At 38.3% G+C, this 15327-nt stretch overlaps 1 long non-coding RNA gene across 1 annotated transcript in view; it reads right to left on the reverse strand.

Moving 5' to 3' along the window:
* Positions 1 to 13089, reverse strand: part of LOC148107035 (uncharacterized) — a 375737-nt gene extending 362648 nt beyond the window's left edge. Inside the window, exon 1 of the long non-coding RNA XR_015723179.1 lies at positions 12956 to 13089. This is a non-coding gene — a long non-coding RNA (uncharacterized LOC148107035). The remainder of the gene's footprint in view (positions 1 to 12955) is intronic.
* Positions 13090 to 15327: the final 2238 nt, after the last annotated feature.

Consider the following 15327-nt stretch of genomic DNA (forward strand, 5'->3'; position numbering starts at 1 on the left):
TAAGCTTACGGTTTCTTCTTTCTCTCCCATGGCAGTGCACTTGCAGGATCACATCCCCTGCAGGATTAAGGTCTTGGATGATGGTGCCAGTGAAAGGATATGGTGGAATTAAATTCTCATTTCTCTTCCCAGATTGCACTGAAAAAGGATTGCCAGCCTCTTCATCACAGAGTCATTAGGTCACAGGGGCCAACATGGACAGAATAACGCCACAGTGGCATAAAGCCCTCCTGAAGTAAGCAATAAAGGAGAAGAGCTAGACCAGCCATCCTTGATCATCCATTCATCACTTACTACTTCTCTAAAACCTCAAGATGATTTTTTTCATCCCAATCCCCCTGTATTTAGTTTTATACTGTCTGGAGTTTAGAAGGCAAAAACATGACAAGAGCTTTGCCTGGAGGGGTGTTAACAAACAGTGGTTTCGTGGTGCTTGGGGTGCTGGAAAACTCAATTTCACATGAAGAATGAGACTAGACTGCTATCTCTTTTTTTTTATTAAGATTTTATTTATTTATTTGACAGAGATAGAGACAGCCAGCGAGAAAGGGAACACAAGCAGGGGGAGTGGGAGACGAAGAGGCAGGCTCCCAGGGGAGGAGCCTGATGTGGGGCTGGATCCCAGAACGCCGGGATCACGCCCTGAGCCGAAGGCAGACGCTTAACCGCTGTGCCACCCAGGCGCCCCTGGACCTCCATCTTACATATACAAAAACCAACTCAAAATGGATTAAAGATTCAAGTATTATGTATAAGTCTACAAAACCCCTAGAAGAAAACATAGGGTGAAAGCTTCATGATATTGGTCAAAGGTAGCAATTGTTTGACAGGACACCAGAAACACTAGTAACAAAAAAGCAGTAAGTGGGATCACAAAAATAAAAAGCTTCTGCACAGCTAAACTAACAGAATAAAAGGCAACCTATGAAAGAAATAGTTACAAATCATATATCTGTTAAGGGCTAATATCCAAAATATAAGCAAATCCTACAACTCGTCAGCAAAAAATGAAACAAGTAACTTCATTAAAGCATGGACAAAGGACTTGAGTAGAAGTTTCTGCAAAGATGACAAACAGCAAATAGATATCAAAATATTCTTATCAGGGAAATACAAATCAAAGCCACAATGAGTTATCACTTCACACCTATTAACAGGGATATTTTTAAGAACACTTGGTAGGAATGCAAAATGGTGCAGCCACTATGAGAAACACTGGCAGTTCCTCAAAATATTAAAAATGCAATAATCTATAATCTAACAATCCCAGCTTAAGGTGTATATCCAAAAGAATTGATAAAGATCTTGAGCAGATAGTTGCACCCCCATGTTTGTTGCAGCATTATTCATAATAACCAAGACATGGAAACCATTTAAATGTCTATCAATAGATGGATAAAGGATGTGGTATATATGCACAATAATGTATTATTCAGCCTTAAAAAATCCTGCTGTGCAAACAAGGATGAGTGTGGAGAACATTATGCTAAGTGAAATAAGCCAATTACAGATATAGAGATACTACATTATTCCACTTGATTTGCCTACAGTTGTCAAAATCACACAACCCAAATAAAAACGTGGTTTCCAGGGGCTGAGAGAAGGGGGAAATGAGGAGCTGCTGTTCAATCAGTATAAAGTTGAGATTATTCAAGATGTACAAGTTCTATTCATCTACTGTACATTATACCTGTATACTTAATACTGTATTGTACACTTAAATATGTAAAAGGCTAAGTCTCATTTTAGGAGTTCTTACTGCAATTAAACAGCTTTTTAAGTGGCAACAGGTGAGTTTTTAAAAAATCATTTGAAGTATTATGGCAAAGGCTAAAGACTTAGGGATTTGGAAGTTCAGACTGAAGAACTCAGGACAAGAAAAAAAATTAAAAAGCTTTCAAAAGATCAGGCATATGGAAGATAGCCAGTTGTTGGCACTGACTCTAGTAGAAAAAAAAAAAAATCAAAATCAATAGAGGCATAACTATTCTGCTAAAATTCATCCATACGTGAATTTAAAAGAAACACTAGCAACCCAGGAATAAAGAAGAATCTCCCAAGTCTATGATTATCTACCAGGAAAGTCAGAGAAGTCTTAAAGAGGAAGAGAAATGTTAAAACTCTTAGACGGTGTATTCATTACCATCGGAGTCAAAACTCAGGCCGCGCATGCGCGGCACGGCACACATTTCCCCCCGCCCCACTCCTGCGCGCGTGCGCAGTGCACACGCACCTCAGTAGCATTTCTCTAAACCTGAAATCATCTAGGAAACATGAAATTAAGTTGCCATTTTTTAATAGCAACGAAAACAGTCAAGTACCTAGGTTTTAGCTTAAAGAAACAGTTGCATGTAGAGGAAACTTTTTAATCTAATAAAGGACACAAGATCAATATACATGGATGTTCCCATAATCATGGTTGAGAGTAATCATGATGAAATACTATTTCATCCCACAGATTAATCAAGTTTAATTGAACTCTAATCCAAATTAGAGTTGGACTCAAAGAACTCATTTATTCTAAAATGAATATAAAGAAAAGTACATGAATAACAGCTTTGAAAAGAATTATGTTACACTATATACATGAAGATCTACTATAAACACGATCGAAAACCAGTATCATACTTGTATGAAAGTAAATCATCTAATGAGAGCTGAGACTCATTTACATAAGGGAACTTAATATGTAATAAGAAATAACCCCACAAATCAATGTTGAAAGGATTATTATTTAGATGTATCTGGAAAAATTGGTTCATATATAGAGAAAATTTAAGATAAATTCTCACTTACCTATAAAGGGTGGGCTCCAAATGGAATGAAGACCTCAACAGGAAAAGTAAGCCATAAAGTCAGTTAAAAAAAAAAGGGGCGCCTGGGTAGTGCAGTCGTTAAAGCATCTGCCTTCGGCTCAGGGCGTGATCCCGGCGCTCCGGGATCGAGTCCCACATCGGGCTCCTCCGCTGGGAGCCTGCTTCTTCCTCTCCCACTCCCCCTGCTTGTGTTCCCTCTCTCGCTGGCTGTCTCTATCTCTGTCAAATAAATAAAATCTTTAAAAAAAAAAAAAAAAAAAAAAAAAGGAAGTATATCCTTAAGATCAAGGCAGAGAAGAATTTCTTAGAACAAATACACCACAAGGATAGACAATTTTCACCCAAATTAAGAATTTCTATAGAAGGTCAATATGAAAGGAGTTACAGATGACAAATTTATAAAACACTATAGAAGTTCAAACTTAACAAGGGTCTAATATTTTTAAAGATGAAGGATTACTGTATAGTGACTAACATAACAAAAGTAAATAAATACCACAAAGCAGAGGAAACATACCAGGGGGAAAAAAGGATGAAGGAATTCCTGTAAATCATTAAAGTTAACAAGCATATGAAAGTCTGGTCACACCGAATACTAATTAGAAAAAACAATTTAAATAATGCAGTATCATTTTATGCCTAACAAACTGGGAGGAAATAGTAGATAATGCCAAATGTTCGTGGTGCATGACAGACTGCTCTCCAGATTTTCTGTACCAATCAGGCAGCATTTAATCAAAAGAATTACTTCGACCTCAAAATTCCATACCTACGCATTTATCACAAAGGAATTCTCACACAGGCTCAGTAGGGGGCATGTATAAAGATGTTCATTACAGTTCTATTTCTGATAAGATGGAAAGGAAGGCCATACAGGTACCCCCCTACTTCCACTCCTGAAAAATGAATATGTGATACACCACAGAGTACCATGAATTAGTTAGAATAGACTAGATACCCACTAGATCCAGAGCTGGATCACCAGAACCATGTCAAGAAATAAATACTAAATACTATAAAGTTATTTATGTAAGTTTAAAATCTATAACATTTTTAAGAAGTCTGGAATTTGCTTCAAAATAATCTGGTGGGTGGGGGATGAGTGGAGACTCGGGAGAGTTATAGATAATCTGACCATGAGTTTATTATCAAGCTGGTAATGAGTACAGAGAATTTATTGCAAATTTCTCTTGTATACCTAACATTTTTTGAAATGCTTGTATACAAATTCCACCTCCCCCCACCTCAAAAAAAAAGCAAGAAAGAAAACATAAAATGCATCAGAATGGTTACCTGAAGTGGAAGGGAAGAGCAACAAAGATGTATAAAGGAAAAGAAGAGGCTTATGTAGGCCAATGATAATACAGTATAATATTTGTTGACGAGTGTATTACCATTTTTCACTTCAGAGAAGTTTCTAGGTCTAGGATATTAAAGAGCAGTTGTTTTACGTTCCATTAATTGGTAGTCATTGCTTTCATTTGTCAAAGCAAGCAAAGATGAAACTTAATTTTCCTTAACTCAAAAGTAAATTCTGTTACCATGACTTTCCCTATAACAAGACTATTTCCCAAGTGCCTCCTTTGGCACATATTTCACTACTGATTTACTATTACTGTGTAATATTTACTCATTTCTAAGTAATTGATTTATTCTTTTCTCCCATCATAATTTTTAGACCTTTGTATTAAATATTTGCTCTTCCTAGTACCTCCTCTTTTGCATGTTTTAAAACCACACATAGCCATCTTGAACAATACTAAGAGTTCAAAGATTGATTACAATGAAATGTTGACTATTTTTATTTCCCCTTTTTCTAAGGTTTTTTAGTCTCCAAACTGAGTATGCACTACTCAGAGAAATAAACTGAGCAATACATATTATCAAGCTCCACGGACTGCAAAACCCACCTCAGTATGGTATGCCACCAGACTGTTCCCCACTATCTCCAAATGGAAAAATAGATGCAGTCTGATTACAGCAATTATTTTGCCTCCTCAAGCAAACGTTAAAGTAAAAGTGTGGGTCTCCAAAGAGAAAAGGTAGAGGGAATATAGTACAATAAATGGTTCCAGCGAAGAGCTCTCAAATGTTAGCCAGGTATCAGAATCACCTGGAGATCGTGTTAAACCCAATTGTTGAGGCCCCTCCTCCAGAACTCCTGATCAGCCTGCCTGGGTAAGAACCCAAGAGATGCAGTTCTGGCAAGTGTTGGTTCTACCATGTGTTGGTCATGATGGTGATCCAAGGTGAAGACTCACTTCACCTGCCCATGTCCAGGGCCTACACCCTTGCCCGTTAGACTATACTTGCCTATCCTACTAAGATGAAGTTTTGCTTAAAGCATTTTTTCTACAGTACCATATAAATGTTTAATTTACGGGTGTATATAGGAGTAAAGCCTTGAATAGAATTCACCCATATTCCACTTAAATCAGACTTCCAGAAGCTTCACCCTGTCCAAACATTGTACCAATCCTTTTAATTCACGGTTTCAGGAAATGTTTATTAGGGACTAAGCTCGTGACCCAGCACTGTGGGAAGTCCTGCCACACCATATGAAGGAAACCATCTCCACCTTCCTGGAGATGCCACTAAACTACCAAAATCAAAGTCACAAGAGGGGCTCCACTAGTCCACAGGGTGTTTTCCTGTGAATTCAAAAAACGTTCCCATACAGCAACTAGAGCACTGGCTACTTTTTAACAATTCTTTCACCTGCATAACCTGTACAAGCTGACAGTCACCCTGACACTCTTGTTTAAACAAAGCCTTTAAGGCTTAAACTTAATTTTAATTAGGTCTTTTTAATATGAAATTCTCAAGCTCAGTTACAGGTTTTTAAGTTCCACAGCATATTTCAAGGTTTTAGAGGCCTTTATAAGGTTGAGGTGGGGGTGGTAATATCAGGTGCAAAGAATGCATAACCCTACTCCTCTGTTCATGGGATACCTTCATTGGTGTTCCTTGCAAGACTCCAGGGTTCCCCCTCCCCGGCATTCCTGGGTGGGCTTGAACCAGCAAGAATCTTGTTTTTATATTTCCCCTCTCCACCACTAGCTTTTTCCCTTTCCCCTCCCTTACAGAAAGCATAGTGTATGTAACCCTAATTACATATGTTCAAATATATGCATGTGGGTAGAAATATACAAAACTACCTATAATCCTTTAATCAATGTATTGATATTATTTTGAAGTCAATCTGTTTTTCAACTTCCAAACATTATGCTGTAGACCTTTGCTCTTTTATGTTTTTCATTCAACAAGAGGTAAGTTCTAACCAAGCAGTTGGATGTACACCTTACTTTTCATTTCTAAATGCAGTGCAGTATTCCATGGAGTACACGATTTTGTTTTTCCATTCCCCAAACGAGGGACACTTGGGTTACCACCAATGCCCAATTATCTCCAGCAATCTTTTAATGTAAATCCAATACCCATCTTCTCCTGGGCTGTTTCAGGATGGAATAAAAATTACTACATGAGAAGTGATGGTAGGAAGTTGGTGGAGAAACAAAGACTCATCACGCAAGAAGTAATTTTTCGATGACGTTAGAGAAGTGTTGCTGGAGTTGCCTTTTTATGCAAACTAACAAAAATGACTCAAACGTACAAGAATTACTTCCACATGGATGTCCTCTTATAACCATCCCGACTGAAACAACCATGGACCGAAAAATTAGTTTACAGATTTAGAAAAATGGTCACGTTAACCTAGCACATAGTGTTTTAGCATCAATCGTATAAAAGAAAAGTAAGTCCTATCCCACTTATAAAAATACTGCCCACCTATTTCTTTTAGTTTATAACGCTCACCATAAAATAGTTAGGAATGTTAGAAAAAAATGGTTCTCAGTAGCCGGACAAGCAGACCCTCAGTAGTTGTAGTTATTCACGGTTCTCAATGCTGCCTGTACTTCAGAATCACCTACTGAAAAATTCAACTTCAGAGCTCCACGCTAAGCTACTTAGATTCCCTAGAAGTGAGCCAAAATTGTTTAAAAATTTCCCATATAACTCAAATACGCAGATAGGATTGAGAAAAATCACTGAGCTGACCAAAGTACTCACATAGGTTGTCAATCACGATTTCAACAGCAAAAAAAGATAAAACATTGCCCCAATGTCTTAATAAGGGCATTAATAACAAGGGAATTTATCAACTCACACAGTCAGAAGTCCGTAACACAGGCAGACTTCTATAAAGGTACATCCAGGGTGCAGCCGTACACCTCCAAACTCTGCCAAACTGCTCTGACGTCTTCCACCTCAGGCTGCTGACAAGACAGCTTGCAGCTAATTCAATACCAAACATCCAAGCACGCTCAGTAGCGGCTCCGTTATAGCAACGAAACCTTTCCCAGAAGCCCCCAGTATATACCCACCCACAGTTAATTGGCCAGAACTTGGTTCCAAGCTGCCAATGGTTACTGAATTACCAACACTAGATGAGGCTGATGTTTTTCAAACTTGAAGTATGCATTAAAATCACCTGTACAGCTTGTTAAACTACAGCTCACTGAGTCCCACCCCCACGATTTCTTAGTACTTTTAGGCTAGGGCCCAAGTGTTTTCATACTCAGTTCCCAAGTTATGGTGATTTTGACGCACTTTGAGAACCGCCTGCCTGGAGCAGGTATAAGCAGCTTTCTCTAAAACACACGGTTATGTGAAAGAGTAAACACCTGTGGTTTTTTAAATATGTCCACAAATTATATGACTCCCTTTAATAGGTGGACTCCAGTTCCCCTTCTCTATGACCTGGACTTGGTGGCTCAATTCTAACAAGTAGAATAAAGTGGAAGTGATGATGTAACTGAAATAGTAGGTCATAAAACATTGCAGCTTCCGTCTTGGTCTATCTCGCTCCAGCCAGCAGCCATGTGAGTGAGGTTTTTTGCAACTGCATGCTCCAGCTTCAAACAAGTCGTCAGATGACCACAGCCCTTGCCGTTACCCTGACTACAAACTCATGAGAGATCCTGAGCCGGAACTGCCCCCCACAGCAGCTGCTCCTGAATTCTTGACCCACAGAAACTGTAAGATTATAAATGTTTATTGTAAGCCACTAAATTTCGAGAGTAGTTTGTTATGCCATAATAGATAATACAATAAGTAAACAAAATTGGTGAGAAGAAAAAGAAAAACTGCCTTGAGTAACAAAAGTGTCTGGTGCAGCTTGCTTCAGTTAATGAAGGGTTAGTGTAAAAACGCACATGCCAAGAAGCTCAGAGAATTCAAACTGAATCTTAAAGCACAACAGGAACTTAAAGGTCTTTCTATATCCAAGGAACCTCTACAATCTCAGCATCAGGAGCTCAGAGATCTTTATTGTAGTGCTGTTCTATTTTAGACCTTTGTCGTTGTTAATCTCATAATCTCCATTCCCTCATTCTGGTTGGTGCCTTCCCCACGTTTCTTAACCTCTTATTGCTACTTAGAGTGTTGTCTGTGGACCATCATTATCAGTTTTCACCTGGGAGTTTGTTAGAAACTTTGGGTCCCACCCAGACCTTGGAAATCAGAATAGGCATTTAAGTTTGAGAATATTGCTGGACATCATGGCCGTTAGACTTAAGCTCCTACCTCTCCTTGCAGTGGTTCCCAAATTTTGATGCACCTTGTAATTACCTGATATCTTTAAAAAATGCTAATGCCTGGCTCCTACCCTAGACATTCTTTTTTTAAAGATTTTATTTATTTATTTGACAGAGAGAGAAAGCAAAATGGGGAACACAAGCAGGGGGGAGCTGGAGAGGGAGAAGCAGTCTGGAGAGGGAGAAACAGGCTCCCTGATGCAGGCTCCATGCAGGGCTCACTGTGGCGCCCAATGAGGGGCTCGATCGCAGAACGCCGGGATCGTGACCCGAGCCGAAGGCAGATGCCTAATGACTGAGCCACCCAGGCACCCCCACCCTAGACATTCTGATTGGATGTGTAGGAGGCAAGACAGGCCATTGGAAGTTTTAAAAGCATCCAGGTAATTCTAATGACTAATAAAGTTTGGGAGCTACTAGCTTATAACTTTTTTTTTCTTGGTGTTTTCCAATTAAATTTCAAAAAAGAGAGCATTTGATTAACCCATCTTATCTTTTTGTTTTGTTGATTTTTTTAATTTAAATTTTTGGTAGTTAACATACAGTGCAATATTGGTTTCTGAAGTGGAATTCAGTGATCCATCATTTACATACAATACGCAGTGCTCATTGTAACACATGCTCTCTTTAATACCCATCATTCATCTAGCCCATCCCCCACCCACCTCCCTCTATCAACACTCAGTTTGTTCTCTATCATTAACAGTCTCTTATGACTTATTACTCTCTCCTTTTTCCTTTTCTCCCTCCCCATATGTTCATCTGTTATCTTTCTTAAATTCCACATATGAGTGAGATCATAGGGTATTTGTCTTTCTCTGCCTGACTTACTGCACTTAGCATAATACACTGTAGCTCCATCCATGTCATTGTAAATGGCAAGATTTCATTCTTTTTTATGGCTGAGTAATATTCCATTGTATATATACACCACATCTTCTTTATCCATTCATGAATCGATGGACATTTGGGCTCTCTCCATAGTTTGGCTATTTTTGATAATGCTGCTATGAACACTGCGGTGTATGTATCCCTTGGAATCTGTATTTTTGTATCCTTTGGGTAAATACCTAGTAGTGCAATTGTTGGATCATAGGGTAGTTCTATTTTGAGAATTTTGAGGAACCCCCATACTGTTCTCCACAGTGGCTGCACCAGTTTGCATTACCCCCAACAGTACGAGAGTTTGCCTTTCTCCACATCCTTGCCAACACCTGCTGTTTCTTGTGTTGTTGATTTTAGCCACCTTAACTGGTGTGAGATGGTATCTCATTATGGTTTTGATTTGTATTTCCCTGATGATGAGTGATGTTGAGCATCTTTTCACATGTCTGTTAGCCATCTGGATGTCTTCTTTTGAAGTGTCTATTCATGCCTTCTGCCCATTTCTTAAATGGGTTATTTGTTTTTTGGGTGTTGAATTTGATAAGTTCTTTACAGATTTTGGATACTAATCCTTACAAATACTAATACATACTAATCAGATATGTCATTTGCAAATACCTTCTCCCATTCCATAGGCTGCCTTTTAGTTTTGTTGATTGTTTCCTTTGCTGTGCAGAAGCTTTTTATCTTGATGAAGTCCCAATAACTCATTTTTTGCTTTTGATTCCCTTGCCTGTGGTGATGTGTCTAGTAAGAAGTAGCTGCGGCCAAGGTCAAAAAGGTTTCCACCTGTGTTCTTCTCCAGTATTTTGATGTTTTCCTATCTCACATTAAGGTCTTTCATCCATTTTGAATTTATTTTTGTGTATGATGTAAGAAAGTGGTCCACTTTCATTCTTCTGCATGTTGCTGTCTAGTTTTATACAAAATTCTGTGATGGGCCTTTAACCATCCTATAAATTGGCTAATTTTAACCCAACCAATTGTGGGACAAAGAATAAATATTGCAGGATTGTATGACCCCATAATAACCACTGCTGCTCAAAAAGGCTGTGGGGAATGCAGTTTCCTTTAGTGCAATGCTTCTTAATCTTGGCTGCACATTAGAATAACTTAGAGCTTGAAACTCTCAGTGTCTACAAAATAATTCATTCAGAATCTCTGGGTCAGATCCAGGCAATGATGGTGTTAATCTGCCCAGATGATTCCAGTTTGCACGCAACACTGAAAAACACTTCTAAAATAGTGGGAATAGCAGTGGACATGTCTATATAAACAGTATGCCAGAACAAATACAAATCACAATTATGTTGGCTTTAAAATAATGACTACTTTATTTATTTATGACCTCAACCTAAAATCAGTGGAATGAATGGTAGCATCATGTAGGGGAAAAAAATAGTTTATAAATCAGATAAATCTGAGGTTTAACCCTCTGGTTCAGCGGATTTGGGCAAGGTTTTGCCTTGATCAACTTCAGTTTTCTCATTTATAAAATGGACATAAAACCAAACCAACTAACTCAAAGCATTTTAAGAATAATAAACATTATAATATACACAAAATACCTTAGACACTGTAGGTCATCAACTGTTATTTGCTTCCTCTTCCATGTGTGTTTTCTTTAAAAAGGTGTGATTCTGGGAATGATTGGATGTAAACCTCACACTTAACCCCATGGGTTAGCAGAGTACCGTTGTTATTACAGTTTGACAGATAAGAAAATTTAAGCTCAAAAATGTTAAATACTGAGTAATAAAACTGACATAGAAGAAACACAGGTTATGCACCCCGAAGCCCAAATTCTTAAACTGCCTACTCTACCAGCTCTCTAAAATAGCTACCTTCTTCCTTGTCATCTCTGAAAGAAATATTGGTATGCATACAGGGTGGAAATGAGGTATAGAAAAGGAGAATGTAGTGTCTGTAATGATGTGGTATGGCACATGTGCTACCAGCTCCCTGGTAATTGTCCTCTTTTTCTACCCTCAGGCCAAGTTGTCAACTGCAGAGCTCTCAGTCCTGTCCTAGAAGGGTCACAATGCAATTCTTCAAAGGTAATACTGCCAGTGTACTTCTGAAAAATCACCAGAATGTGCTTATTTTTTTCATACACAATTCTTGCCTACATAAGCATAACATAGTCTGTACTTTAATAGACTAAGAAATGTAAGACATACAAACTTACAAATAACCAGATCCAATTAACCTTCTTCTACTCTCCCTGTCTTTCAATCTGATCTAAGTTATCTCCCCTTCAGAAGCCAATTACAATTGTCACTTGATTTTTTTAAATGTACCTCTTTTCTTGTTTCTACTCCTGCTATCTTGCTATAGTTAATTCTTGGAATCTCCCTTGATAAATTCATTAGCCAACCTGTTTTTCAATTTAGCTAAATTTCATTTGTACTTCTTTGCATCCTTTCAACACACTCATCTCTATATAACCCTTCAGGTAAAGACATGTGCAGAAAAGATATCTACCCAGACTTAGGTACAGATTTAAACATAAGAACCGGAGCAAACCCAAGTCCTAAATTTAAATTTAATTTAGGTTAAAGTCTGTCTTTGGCATACTTCACTTACTCTCTTTAGTTTCTAGGACCTCTCACTATTCAAACCTTTTCATATTCTCTTTCCCTATCAAAATGTAACCATCCCATAATAAATTCCCTTGGTTTTCTACCAAATAACAATAATCTCCTCTCTTCTCTAATTATTATTTTACTTCTCTCAACAGGATCATTTCCACTGGCATACAAGCATATTCAAATATTTCACATTTTAAAAAAAAATCTTCCTTGAGGGGCGCCTGGGTGGTGTAGTCAGCTAAGGGTCAGACTATGGTTTTGGCTCAAGTCATGATCTCAGGGTCATGAAATCGAGCCCCATGTGGGGCTCCAAGCTCAGCAGGGAGTCTGCTCGGGATTCTCTCTCTCTAAAGTAAAGAAATAAATCTTAAAAAAAAAAATCTTCCTTAATCCCACTGTTTGAAGAGGTTATTGAAAGGATGTGATGGCTAGATGATCCCTGAGCTGGACCAAAGTTATGAAAAACTCCTTGCTCACTTCCCTGTCCTTGGAATATGCATTTCACTTGCTTTCCCTTGGAATATGCATTTCACTTGTTTATTCCCTTGGAATAAACATTTCACTAGAGGCTGACTAAAGACACAAACTTGAGAGAATAATGTGTTATTGAGACCATCTGGGCATATTACGTTATTGAACCTGGTTAAGGTTTCCATATAAACTTTAAGATTCTGGCAGGTGGGTGCACAGATCTACTCATCATGAGGCTGCCCAAGACAAGGTTTACAAACAAATTCCCTTGCTTATTAAAACCTGCTACCTACTGATCTGGTTACCCTCCATGTAAGAGGGCCAGTTTGCAAACCAACACCCACATTACCTTATAGATACTATCCCACTTTTTCACACCCCTTACAATAAAATTAATCTAAAGTTGTCCATTGTCATTCTCTACTTTCTCACTATCTACTCTCTTTGAAACCACTCCAAACTTTCATCCCTACCACTTCACTGAAACAGCTCTTGCCAAAATCTCCACCTACATTGCTTTTGCCAAATTCTATGGGCAATTTTCTGTTTTCATCTTCCTTAATCTTTCAGCAGCATTCTGCAGTGTTGTTATTACCTCTTTCTTGAAACTCATTCTTTCCTGGGCTTCTATGACACCAGATCCCATGTTTTCTTCAATTGTTTTCTCTTTCATAGTCTCTTTTCTTGAGTCTTCCTCTTCTGCGTAAAGGTAAAGGCATTATCATGTAGTTATACAACTCAATACTATTATCATGACTCTGAATAGCATCTCAGTGCTAAGCATTCCCAAATTTACATCTCCAACCCTGACCTTTCCCCAAGTTCAAACTTCCTTATCTACTTGGAAACCTGCAAGCTATTCACTTACTGTGTCCTGTATCTTTAACAGACATCTCAAATTTAATGTGTCCAACACAGAAATTTATTTCCAAGCCCAAAACCTGCTCCTCTGCAAACTTCCCTACCTCACCTGATAGCACCACCACCCACCCATTGCTGTAGATTCTTTGGCTCTTTGGTCCTTTGTTTGTTTGTTTGTTTAATTTAAAATCAATTAATTAACATATAGTGTATTATTAGTTTCAGGGGCAGAGTTTAGTGATTCATCAATTGTATGTAACACCCAATATTCATTACATCACATGCCCTCCTTAATGCCCATCACCCAGTTACCTCATCCCCCCACCCACCTCCCCTCCAGCAACCCTCAGTTTGTTTCCTATGGTTAAGAGTCTCTTATGGTTTGTCTCCCTCTCTGATTCCATCTTATTTTACTTTTCCTTCCCTTCCCCCATGTTCATCTGTTTTATTTCTTAAATTCCACATATGAATGAAATCACATGGTATTTGTCTTTCTCTGACTGACTTATTTCACTTAGCATAATACCCTCTAGTTCCATCCATGTCATTGAATATGGCAAGATTTCAGTCTTTTTGATGGCTGAGTAATATATATATATATATTTATTCCACATCTTCGTTATCCATTCATCTATTGATGGACATTTGGACTCTTTCCATATTTTAGCTATTGTGGACATTACTGCTATAAACATAGGGGTGCAGGTGCCCCTTCAAGTCACTATGTTTGTATCCTTTGGATAAATACTGAGTAGTGCAATTGCTGGGTCATAGGGTAGCCTATTTTTAATTTTTTGAGGAACCTCCATACTGTTTTCCAGAGTGGCTGTACCAGCTTGCATTCCCACCAGCAGTGTAAGAGGGTTCCCCTTTTCCTGCATCCTTGCCAAGATCTGTTGTTTCTTGGGTTGTTAATTTTAGTCACTCTGACAGGTGTGAGGTGGAATCTCATTGTGGTTTTGATTTGTATTTCCCTGATGCCGAGTGATGTTGAGCATCTTTTCATGTGTCTGTTGTCCATTTGTATGTCTTCTTTGAAAAATGTCTGTTCATGTCTTATGCCCATTTCCTGACTGGATTATTTGGTTTTGGGTGTTGAGTTTGATAAGTTCTTTGTAGATTTTGGATACTAGCCCTTTATCCGATAAGACATTTGCAAATATCTTCTCCCATTCTATAGGTTGTCGTTTCCTTTGGTTAACTCTTTCCTTTCTTGTATGGAAGCTTTTTATCTTGATGAAGTCCCAATAGTTCATTTTTGCTTTTGTTTCTCTTGCCTTTGAAGACGTGTCTAGCAAAAAGTTGCTTCAACCAAGTTCAAAGAAGTTGCTGCCTCTGTTCTCCTCTAGGATTTTAACAGATTCCTGTCTCACCTTTAGGTCTTCCATCCATTTGGGTCTTTTATTTTTATCCATGATTTTCTTCCTTCATTCCCTTCAACTCTCTACTCTACCTCCATATGCCATTCATCAATTCCTCAACTGATACTTTGGGTTCTACCTCCAAAACACATTCCAAATCCAGCTACCTCTTACTATCTCCATTGCTACTACTTTAGTTCAAGCCATTGTCAGTTTTCTCTAGGTTAAATTCCTAAAGTGTCTCTCTGTGTTTATTCTTGCTTTCCTGTACAATCTATTCTCCATTCAGCAGATATATCAAAGAATATCTCTCCCCTGACTAAAACTTTCAGTGGCATTTAACATGCCTGGAATAATATCTAATTCTTTAATTTGGTCTACATTTCTGATGGTCTGATCCTGTGCTTTCCTCCTAAACATATATTCTTTCCTCAAATGATTAGCCTTAACCAGTGGTTCTCAAATTTGAATGATTCTAGGACTGAGACAGAAAATATGCAAGATGAGCGTGGAGCATCTTGTAGCATCATAAAGTAAGGAAGTGGTAACACATACTTACTGATAGAAGTATGTTAAAGGGGCACAGGAGCTAACTGAAAGAGTCTCTAGTGGCCAAAGCTGGAAAACCTTCAGCAACAAAATAAAGTAGTACTGGATTATAAGCCAAAGTATAAGATCCATAAATGAGTGGTTAGGTAAATTAATAAAAGGAGAGAGGAGACAGATCTCTCATGCAGAAGAATTC

The sequence above is a fragment of the Ursus americanus genome, chromosome 36, assembly GCF_024610735.1.
Source record: "Ursus americanus isolate L20-20 chromosome 36, mUrsAme1.1.p, whole genome shotgun sequence".
Classification (NCBI taxonomy): domain Eukaryota; kingdom Metazoa; phylum Chordata; class Mammalia; order Carnivora; family Ursidae; genus Ursus; species Ursus americanus.